The following is a 12,118-nucleotide window of genomic DNA, read 5'->3' as shown; positions in this document are numbered from 1 at the left end:
GCCTGATAAATACCTGCTTAGTGAATTTATACTCGCTTGCCTGGAATCAAATGAATTGAAATGAATGCTGGAATCAAATGAATTGAAATGAATGCAGGAAGAAAGGCAAAGGTAAGTAATTGCATACATGTTGCATACATGGGGGAAAGTGAAGGGGAACTTAAGGGTGTGGTGGAATCATCCTGGGACCTAAGGTCCAAAGGCCAACGCGAGAAGCGTGTACTGCCTTTCGTTGGCAAACCAACCAAAAAGGGAAAGTATCCCCGAGGGATAGTATCCCCGGCTCGGCAAATGCGAGACCGTAATCCAAGTCCATAACGTCACTACCTTCAGACAGGGGTAGTGGTTAGCCGTGCGGCAAGGACACCGGCAGAAAAAAATAAAAGAAAATGAAAAAGTCAGAAAAGAACTGACAGAAAAATAAATGGGGGAAAAGCCGGATGTACCTGGGGAATGTGCTGTCTCATTTTATAAAATTGTTGCATACATGCATACATAGCATACATTGAAATTATTGTCACTCCTTTGATTTATATTGCCATGGGCATTGTAATCTTTATTCTAGACATTATTGAAATGTGGATTATATTGTATGAACTGTTTATATTGTCTCTTTTACTCTGCTCGGTCTTTGGATGACCCTGCTTTGACGTTGATTCCTCCACCACAGGGGTTGAGGCATTAGATGGCGGAGCATTTGCAAATGAAGGAACCATGGGATAAGGGACTGTGTGATCAGAGAGTTCGTTCCTGGAGTCCTTGCATTTTGACGTCTTACGTCATGTATCATTTTTAAGTTGTAATAAGATTCTATCGGGATCGTCGTTGATGCTTGTATAAAAAAAAAAAAAAAAAAAAAAAAAAAAAAAAAAAATATTTCCATGATTTTTACTTTCTTTTGCTCGTAGCGACACGACGGAAATCGGGTCGTTACATATGGTTTTCAAAGGATGTTTGGATTTTTGCTTTAAAATCATTTTGGAAACTCTTTGAAAACACTTGCAATCTTGTTTTGAAGTTGATCTCCATTCAACCTACTCTTGAATAATCCTCTTGAGTCCGGTGGTTGAATGAGCATGCTTAGCCTTCCTTGTTCATGCTTGTTCTTTGGTCTTCGATTTGACTTAGCTCTTAATGACTCCATCTTAATGTTGATTGCTCTTCTCTAACGTTCAACTTGATTTGTCTTTGTCCTTCTTGGTTGACGGATCTTCACTTTGCCTTTGATCGCATTGTTTTGCCTAGTTTTCCATGTTGGTACTGTAAATTTTCTGTGTAAGCTTATCATGGTAAAATCATTAGTACCAACCTACTTCGATCAATGTGGGTTTGCTGTCATCAAAACAATGAGTAGGGCCACACATGGGAACCCTTGTGCTAACACAAATAACAGGAAATAAATAACTAGATAGTCATAACCCGAAAGATAGCAGATACGTATCATTCCACCCTCCTTGGAAAGAACCTTGTCCTCAAGGTTCAAAATGTGGAAAGCGCACCTTCAACTGATGCCAATTTTCTCAAGTTGAATCCTCAGGTGCCATATTTGACCATTGCACTAGAACTTGTGAAATTGCTCTGTTGTGTCTCTTGACCATCCTGTGTTGAAGGACAGCTACGGGTTCGGCAAGGAATTAACCTTCATCGTTAACATCTGACAAGACCGTTTGTGGTATGATCTGCTATCTGAGCTTCTTTTTTAAACATGAGACGTGGAAGACGGGGGGACCTTTGAGCCCTCAGGAATTTCTAGCTTATAAGCCACACTGCCAATGCGTTGTAATACCTTATAGGGACCATAGAATTTTGGTGCCAACTTCATATTTGCCCTCAATGCTATAGTGACTTGCCAATATGGCTGCAATCGTAGGAAAACCAAATCTCCAACCTGAATTTCCTGCTCAGTCCTATGATGGTCAGCTTGTTGCTTCATTCTGTGATTCGCTCGTTACAAGTTTTCTCTAACCAAGAGAATGACAATATCCCTTTCTCTTAGTTATTGTTCTACAGTAGCCACCGTTGTTCCTCCTGAAGTATATAGTGTGAGAGAAGGTCGTGGGTTTCCATAAACAACCTCGTATGGCGTGGCAAGGGTAGCAGAATGAAATGATGTACCAAATGTTAGGTACCTTACCGATACGCCAAAAGCTCCAGAGCTGATGGAATGCGTTAGGCAAGGCCCTTTAAACCTGTCACATACCAAGCTGGGTCCCACCCAGTCCCATACCTAGGCGGGCCCCCGCTTAGGACTGTAACACCTTGGATTTACGGTAGTTTTTGTCCCTCAAAATTTGTCTCTATGTCATTCATTTATTCGTTTCATTTGTTCGCTCCTGGGGTTTTCTGCTTTTCTAGAAGAGAATGTATTATAGAAATAACACAAATACTTGTATCCCCTCTTCTTGATGCACATCACTGTAGCCAAGGCTCCCAGAAACAACAACATTCTCACTAGTCACCACCAGAACCTGTTTTCAAAGTTTCGGGATTTCAACAATAGGAACCCCACTTTATGTTTCTAGGATTTCAATTTCAGATAATGCAAGCAATAGATCTTGCACATCCTTGGTAGAGACCGGTTTATAATTGCGCGGGCCCAGTTCCTAACACCTTCCTGCTCAGTAATTGAAAATTGCCCTGTATTTTGGTGACAGTGCCGTGCTCATGGAGTCGAGACCGATCCTAGGCCCTACTCTTATGGCCTGATTGGTTTGTCGGAAAGGTCATTCCACCCTGGAAAGGCTTTCCGAGGAAAGCCTTCCTTTCCTTTCCAGGAAAATCCTCTCCGTCGTTTCCTTTCCGAGGAAAGCAGATCCTGGATCAAGTTGGGTGCTATTTAAATTGAGTGTAAGTGCGCCTTAGCTCAAATCCATATAGAACAGATTGATAGTGGAACTTTGAGTCATGGATTCCAAGTAGAATTTTGGCCTTAACTAAAACAGTCACTTAAATCCATATCCCTTGCCAAAGATAATATCAAACACTAACAACATGTCTTTGTGAATCCCCAAGATATTCAAATCGGCTTGAATATTAATATGGATTTAAGAAAATACAATATTCGAGGAGAAATATCAATTGGTAGATTTTTTTTCTCTCTCACACAACTAAGCCCAAATAGTAGGTATGCAATTTGAAGAACTATGAGTATGGTCGTGTAAGTGTCACGGAGTTGATGCTTTTCAAGTGAAATTCTCTCATTCTCATGAAGCATGCGACCTTCAGAGATTCATGGATAAGTGAAATTCTATTGAAAATTTATTATCTAGCACCTAATATTGAAACCAACCCTATACGTTTCTGCAGAAATTTACTTAAACTGTATGAAAAGGATTGAAGACCTAGTGCCAATTGAAACAAGAACAACACTTGTTCATGAAGATTCTGTTGACTTTTCCTTTGTGTGAAAAGGAGAAAGTCTTATTATAGTTCAAAATTATAATATTTACCCAATTGCTTTTGTCTTTAAACTTTTAAACTTTAAGCTTTTGTGGACTTTTGAAAGCAAACTTGAGTTTCCCTCCTTTCCCTTTGTCCTTTATGAGGACTTTTAGTCCCGAATTGGAAAGTGGAGGAAAGGCTCATGGGTTTATATTATGTTTCACTTTCTTGGTCTGTGAATGAGAAGAGGAAAAGGGGGGCCTACGCGCATGAGTGTCCAAGTGGACCCGTGGACTATTGGCTATACCACACACGCATGTCGTCGGGCCCGGCGAGGCTCCGCCGGCCGCATGTGTGGGTCAAAGCTTTTCCCTATCTTTTATTTTTCTTTTTGTTACTAGCTATATGTGTTCCCAGAGAACTTCGAAGTTATTGACGAATAACCTCACCGTTCTTGAATTGAACTTCGCTGGTATTTAGAAAATAACTTTGCTGGTATTTGGGAAATAACTTCATTGTTCTTGGAAAACAACTTCATCATTTCTGGGAACTTCGAAGTTATTCAGCACATTGTTTTGACGCTTTCGTTTTGTAACCGCCCATTAAGTGTGGTTTCATCTTTCTTACCGTTTGACAACGTTTCCAAAAATGTGTCCCTTAATTAAGGGATTTAAGGACGTGACTTTTGGAAGTCCTTTTAAGGCTTTCTTTGGCTTGAGAGAAAGATACGAAAAAACAAAAGTTCTCTATGGTTTTTTTCATCTTCTTCTACCTACTGGTTCTTTATGTTTGAAGAGTTTTCTGTCGTTTTTCATCTCTGATCAAAGACAACGTAAGCGTTTTTGCTAGGAATCTTGGTAACGTGAGTCACACCCCTTGGAGCGGAGTTGTTGTATCCTGGATACCTACGCCAAGAGACCCAATATGCACCAAGAATCGTCGAATGTGGGGGCATTACTTGTCTCAAAGACAACGAACTGAGATTTATGCCTCAAATCATTGATAAGTTTCTCCTCACTGTTTATTTGATTATTCATTTATTTTACAAATCAGATCTTACAAATTTCTACACATTGCTATTTATCATCAGATTCATCTTGGTAAAAGGTATAATTCGAAATTTCCCCCTATGCCTAAATAAGAATCTTGAGACAAGTATCTGAATTTTATAAAGGGATATTTCGGATTATTCTATCATGGGTTCAACTCATGCTGAAAGGCCTGAGAAGTTTGATGGATCTGATTTTAAGAGATGGCAACAAAAACTGAGATTTTTCCTTACAACTCTAGAACTTGAGTATGTCCTTTCTAGTATGGTTAATAATGAAGAAGAAAATGAACCTGCTAGATCTCATGTTTCTGATAAGAGTAAAAAAAGGATGATTATATGTGTAGGGACACATTTTGAATGCCTTGAGTAACAAAGGAATTTGGGAAACCCTAGAGAAGAAATACCTAGTAAAGGCTGCATGGTCTAAGAAACATGTCATAAGAAAGTATTTCCGATTTATGATGGCTGATGGGAGATCCTAATGGATCAAGTGAATGAGATTCAATTTATGGTAGCTAAAATCCTTTCTAAGGAGATTAAAACAGATGAAGAATTTCAAGTATCTGCTATCATTGATAAGTTACCACTGTCTTGGGAGAAATATCAGAACACCCTCTAACATGATAGAAATGATATGTCTCTTCATGATCTCTTTTTGTATTTAAGAACTGAAGAAGAAAACCTCTCTAGAAACAAGTCCCATAGAAACTTTGACTATATATCTAAGGCCAATCGCACAGAGTCTAAGTATGACAGTAAACACAAACCAAAACATAAGACATGTGGTAAATTCTAAAAAACCACCAAGAACTTTAAGAAGAATCACATTTGTAGTGATAGGAGTGCATTCACTTCCTATTATTTTTGGGCAGATGGAGAGCAACTTTTTATGGGGAACTCTTCGTCATCGGCTGTTGCTGGAAAGTGAACGGTAATCTTAAAGCTCACATATGGGAGAGTTATAAAGTTAAAAGATGTTCTTCACGTACCAGATATTTGAAAGAATCTGGTGTCGGGTTCACTATTGGTCAAGAAAGGCTTTAAGATAGCGTTTGAAGTCGACAAAGTTTTTTTAACTTTGAATGGGTCATTTGTGGGGAAAGGGTATGCTTGCAAGGTACTCTTCAAACTTAATGTAATTAAAAGTGACATGAATAAATCGTCTTCTTCTTCTTCTTATATTGTGGACTCTTTCGATGTGTGGCATGGTAGACTAGGTCATGTGAACCTTTCTTCCTTGAAGAAAATGGTGAACTTAGGTTTAATACATAGTACTGATCGTAGTTCAAATGACAAATGTGAAATTTGTATACAATCTAAGTACAGTAGAAAACCATTCTATAAAATAGAAAGACAATCAAAAGTCTTAGGACTTATTCATAGTGATGTGTGTGGATTAAACAATATATTAACTAGGGGTGGTAAAAGATACTTTATAACATTCATAGAAGACTATTCTAGGTTTGCACAGTGTACCTTATGAGAAATAACGATTAGTCATTTTAAAAATTCATTACCTATAAAACTGAGGTTGAAAACTGAAATTCAAGTAGTGACTTGGTTTGGCAACCTAGAGGGGGGGTGAATAGGATGTTTATAAAATCTTTACCTTTTAAAAACTTTTCCTAAGATTTCACCCAAGACTTATCCCTTGTTTAATTAAGTTTGAAATAGTTGAACTTAAACAATATTACAAATTAATATAAGTTCAAAAACCTTGTTGATTAGTAAACTTAATTAGGTAATTTTAATAGCCTAGTTAGCAAGGTTAAGATATTTAGGTTGATTATCAATGCTAACTACTCACTCAATTCTAAGCACAAATAATCAAATAAGAGAGTGAGAGGGAGTGAGAGAAATACCAATCACACAAGTGACACAAAGATTTATAGTGGTTCGGCAAACGGCCTACTCCACTCTTCTCAAGGTCGCACTTGAGGATTTCCACTATTGAGACCTCCACGATGCCCGGCTCCAAGGCTTTTACACTCCAAGGGAATTAAATAAGGATGCCCTTCCACCTTTACAATGACTCTCCTTCTCCGCCGAGTTCTAAGCGGTTCACCCAAGGGAATTAAAAACAACGGATGCCCTTGCCACCAATCGAATAAAGAAGAAGATAAAAGCTTTGCCTCTATGTAGGCTACAATGCAAGTTGAAGCTCCAAGGATGCTCTCAAGAATAAACAAGTTTAAGCCTAAACCAATCTTAAAAGATTTTCTCAAATCAAGGCACAAAGAGTTTGGTTGGTGAGAGAATTTAACCCAAAAATAGTTCACAAATGATTTTCTAGGGTTTGTTGAAGTTGGAGAATGTTCCTCTTGTGTTTTGGACCCTTGAATAGGTATATATAAAGTCCCAACTCCATGTGACCGTTTGGGGGGTAAAACAGTCAAAACTGAGTCAAAAAATCAACTAGCCGTTGCACCCCAACAGCTATATTTTTTTGAAGAAAAATATTTCTCGGAGTTCCGAGAATTCAAACAGAGCTTTTATTTTTAGAATCTGGACCATTTCTCGGAGCTCCGAGAATAATTCTCGGAGTTCCGAGACTGGTTTCTAGCAAACAGTGTTGAACTTGTAAAATTCATATCTCCCTCATTTCTCGTCGGATTTTGACTTTCCTATACTCTACGGATATGAGAAAAATGAGAGCTATCTGTTAAAAATATTTTCAAAAATATTTGAAAATGTTTTAAATAAGTTTTGATAGGATTTAGTTGGTGGTCCAGGTTGTTGCTTCGAAACTCTGTTTTGTTCATTCTTGTGTTGAATGCCATATGGGTCCCAACATGTTGGTACACCACCATGGCCATTCACTTATCCATTTAAGTCCTTAAAGGGTGTGTTAGTCTCTTTGAAAAACATATTTTTAGGGGTTTAAACAATGTGCCTTGACAAGAGATTATACAAGAGAGATAGGAATACATTCTACCATTTCTATCGGTCTCTTGAACTCTTCTTTTGAGCTGGGATCTTCTATGGTTGAGCTTCCATGCTTGACATCTTCAAGTTGTGGTACAAGCTCCTTGGTCCTTTGCATTAGGTTCTTGATCCTCCACCTTTGGCCTTCATGAACTTCCTTTGTTTGTTCAATGCTTTGAGATGGTTGATGATGAGCTTCTCCTTGGTACTTCCAAGGTGTGATTGGTCCAAGTATGTTCCAAGCTCCTTTGCCATTGTGTTTGGTTCATCTTCAAGCATAGGCCAACAAGGTGCGTGCTAGTATGATTTGACTTGTGTAGGACCTGTCTAAAGCACAACACTCAAGGCAAATGATCAGTCCATAAACAACTAATCAATTTGCGTTTGTTAATCATCAAAACAAGATGATTGAATGAACCCATGGGAAACCCTTGGGCTTACAATCTCTCCCTTTTTGATGATGACAAACCAAATTGATTAGATAGGTGGGAGGAACCTCTTATGAGGATAAGATAGACAAATTAATCATTACTACTCCCCCTCAACATATGCATGAGTTATATTTAACAAGTTATAATACAAGAATGCATATGGTAATGGATCTAATCAATTATACAAATTCTCCCCCTTTTGGCATTAGCAAAAAGGAAGGATTAAGCATTTAAGCACAATTACATAAAGCATCAAAGATATTCAATGAAAATATGGTGCTCCCCCTAACTTCTTATCATGAGTTAGCAATTAAAATCAAAGTATAATCCAAAGTATATATGGCATGATAAGAGACAATCAACATAGGAAATGAATAATCACAAAACAAATCAAGCCTATGTTGGCAAAAGAAAGAGACATTTCAATTTTAGCACAAATTTTTAGGGTGTATTTTAGTATATATATATAAATTCAATATAAATCTACCCCATGACCCGTAATATAATAATATATTAGCAAGTTAAAGCTTATATTTTACTTATCATGAAAGAAAAACAAGCAAGTGTATAGTTTAGCATGATAAGCCCCCCTTTTTCTTTTTCTTTTTTAAAAAAATCTAATGATATGCAATTTTTAGCATAATTAGTGAAGAAATGTTTGAATGGATAGTGTTAGCATCTTACAATGATCCATATAAACATAAAGATAACAACAATTAGCTCTCCCCCTTAGTATTTGTCAATGGCCTTAGATAAACCTAAGATTTAAGGCATGACATGACATCATAGGCCAAAGATATGACAATGGAATACTTGGCCACTAAAACTTATTCTTGGAATAGATGATATCATATTTGATCATCCAAGATAAGTCAATAAGCCTAGAAGAATATGTCACTAAGACCTAGGCTATGGGCTTCTTGTCTTAAACTCTAAAACACACATAAAAGCACAAGACAAGCCCGAGTGGAGTAATCATGCTCCAAAAGAGTGTACTTATCATATATGAGGTGATAGCCACATTAGAAATCATATGATAAGTAACTAAGGACAAATTTACCTTTAAGCTCCCCCTTTGAAAATGAATCATGCAATGCATGAATCTAAAGGGATGTCATTGCATAGACTCCAAAGGTTTTTGGATATATTTTCCAAAAGATACCAAGTTAAACTCAACCCTTGGGCTACAATGACACTCTCCAAGTGTCGGTTTATCATGATAAAATGATAGCCATAGTCTAGCTCATCATGATAAACAAGCGTAGCACAAAAGATTTTCAATCTTTCGCTCATGCTCCCCCTAAATGTGATTTAATATTTTTTAAATTTACGCTTTACTTCCCTAAGTATGTAATATACATAACTAGCTAGGGAGATCACATATAAATATATACCTATTCATGCTTGAGATGTTGGCACAAGGCCAATTTGTTAGATATTTTAATTAATGTGAATGTACCATCTCCCTCTTAGAATCTAAGAAGGCTAAGGGCACCAATTGAGTGACTTTTAAGATTAAGGTTTAACATCTCATATGTGTAGATATTTTCAAACAAGGGGTGATAACTATAGAATATGTATATACCAATTTGAGTTCAGTTCTATAGGACTAAGACATAGTGAGAATGGTCAATAAACTACCATGTCTTAGAGAGACATCCATGATTCATAAAGGTGAGAGTATACTTTATGAGAAAGATATGATCATCAACCATGGATAATCTACCATGTTTGGACACAAAGGACATGACACATAATGTACATGGTCCAAACATTACATCTACATCCACAACCACATGTAAAATGACAAGGCATTAGGCACAAAGTACATAAGCCCATTGAAAACCAAAAATGTGTGGGAGGCACATATTCCCATCACAATCTAATGTATACAACCACCTTAGTGAATTTTAATTTTACTCAAGTGAGTAAATGCCCAAATATGAATCTAGATTTCTATGATATTTTCATTTCAAGTCATACATTGAATCTAGATTCATGATTTAACTTTCCTATATAATATATATCCTTTTATGAACTTAAGGAAAGATCCAAGGATTTTATAATATATATGTATCAAATGATGCAAACTACCTTGGACACATGTATTCCATTTATGAACTTTCATGACTACTTGAACAAAATACATATAACATATCTATACATATTAAGGTTCATCTTAGTCATGAGATTATCCAATTAAAGCTCTTTGGAAATACACTAATTTTTAACCCATCTATGATTCTTATTAGATTTGATGAAAATCATTAAGCATGTAATAGAATGGATTTTGATAGGACAACTAGGTGCATGTTCGTTCACCTAGGGCACAAAAAGTTGTCTAAGAAGGGATTGTGAATTCTTAGACATAGCATCTAATACCTTAGTTTTGCTAGAAATGATATATTAAAACAATTAAATACTCAATTGTCTAGCAAGTTCCATGTTTGTCCAAAATAAAGTTCAAAGAATAGTACTTTGGCATTTTCTCAATTTTTGCTCAAATACTATTTGATTGCCAAAAATAATTTCATTTAAGTTCAAGCCTTAAAACCTATGGGTTTCTTTTCTTTTGGTTTTTCTAGAATGATGTGATCAATTAGCCTAACTCCTAGCAACTACCAAAACGGGTTCAAATTTTAAAGATGTACTTGAAGCTTTTAATTTGAACACATGGGCAAGAGATGTTGTTGTATATTCTATAAGGATCAATTTATGGTTTTCACATTGAATGCTCTATTGTGATTGTCATGTGGATGAATGACATATTTTAAGTGCATGATGCTTTTTAAGAATATGTGGGCACTTAAACTAAGAAACTCAAAATGATATTCAATTAGGCTCATCATATCAAAGTATCAAATTAATTACATTTAAGCATATAGACTTTGAATTTTAAGGTGATATATATAGATATATGTTAAGCAAATATGAGCATATGATATCTATATACACATGTTTTGAAAGGATTTTCAATTTTAGGCACAACATGTATTGATACAAAAAAAATTAAACAAGAACAAGTACATTGTATCAACAAATATATTTTCAAATGATATTCAATTAAAGCACATCCCCTAATCTAACACAATATAGATCATGTTAGGGGTTTTGGAACCCAAACCATCTTGGTTCCAAGTAAGTTTGTCCTAGGTGATAAGTCATTTTTAACCCAAACAAACTTACTACTTTTTACAAGTTTAAAAGTACATTTAAACTTGTAATGTCCAAATCTACCACAATAGTCACAAGATGCATAAGAGTAGGTAGATGGACGGGATGAACATAATGAATTACAAGAGTGATCATGATAGTAATTGAATTTTACATTCTCTTGTAACTTATGATTTTCCAACCTTAATGTTTCATTCTTGATGTTTGAGTCATTGATTTTCGTTTTAAAATTTATTAATTCAAGAGATGAAAGCATTTTGATTTTCTCTTCTTCTTCTTTAAGGAGTTGATTTTCCTCTCTTAGTGAAGCAATGGTATCACTTAGTTCAATAAAATCTTTTTCAAAAATTTTATTTTCTTCACTAAGATGTGCATGATCTATTTCTAGTGACCTAAACTCCTTGTGAATACTAGCTAAATTGTTTTTCAAGTTTGAATTCTTAGCTAGTTGATCCTCAAGTTTCTTATGTAATTCTTGGACATTTTCAACAAGTTCTTCAAGTGTGAATTCGGCATTATCCAAGGGGTCTACATTAGATAATCCCATTAAGCACATGTTTTGATTTTGAAGATTTTCAATAGAGTCCAAAACAATATTTAGCATTTTTACAAGAGGATACTTTCTCATAAATGTGTGGTGGTAATGCACAACATGTTGCAATTAGGGCTTTTGTATTTAGTAAAGATAATTTTTTATTATCTTCATTTAATCTTTTAGACTTAGCATTTAACATAAATCCATTTTCAATTATCTTTACCATATCTTTATCTAGACCTTTTAAGTATGTCTTCATATGGATCAACCATGATCCATAATCCGAACCATCCAAAATAGGTAGTCTAGATCCCATCTTTTAAGTTGCCAAAAAATTTGATCTTTTAACTCTTAACCGGTTAGAGTCTTAATCAAGAGCCCAAGCTCTGATACCAAATGAAATCCAAGTAGTGACTTGGTTTGGCAACCTAGAGGGGGGGGTGAATAGGATGTTTATAAAATCTTTACCTTTTAAAAACTTTTCCTAAGATTTCACCCAAGACTTATCCCTTGTTTAATTAAGTTTGAAATAGTTGAACTTAAACAATATTACAAATTAATATAAGTTCAAAAACCTTGTTGATTAGCAAACTTAATTAGGTAATTTTAATAGCCTAGTTA

This window comes from Tasmannia lanceolata, unplaced genomic scaffold, assembly GCF_043159265.1.
Source record: "Tasmannia lanceolata isolate RefF3 unplaced genomic scaffold, GAP_Taslan_0.1 ptg000006l, whole genome shotgun sequence".
NCBI lineage: Eukaryota > Viridiplantae > Streptophyta > Magnoliopsida > Canellales > Winteraceae > Tasmannia > Tasmannia lanceolata.
This window is presented reverse-complemented; position numbering follows the sequence as displayed.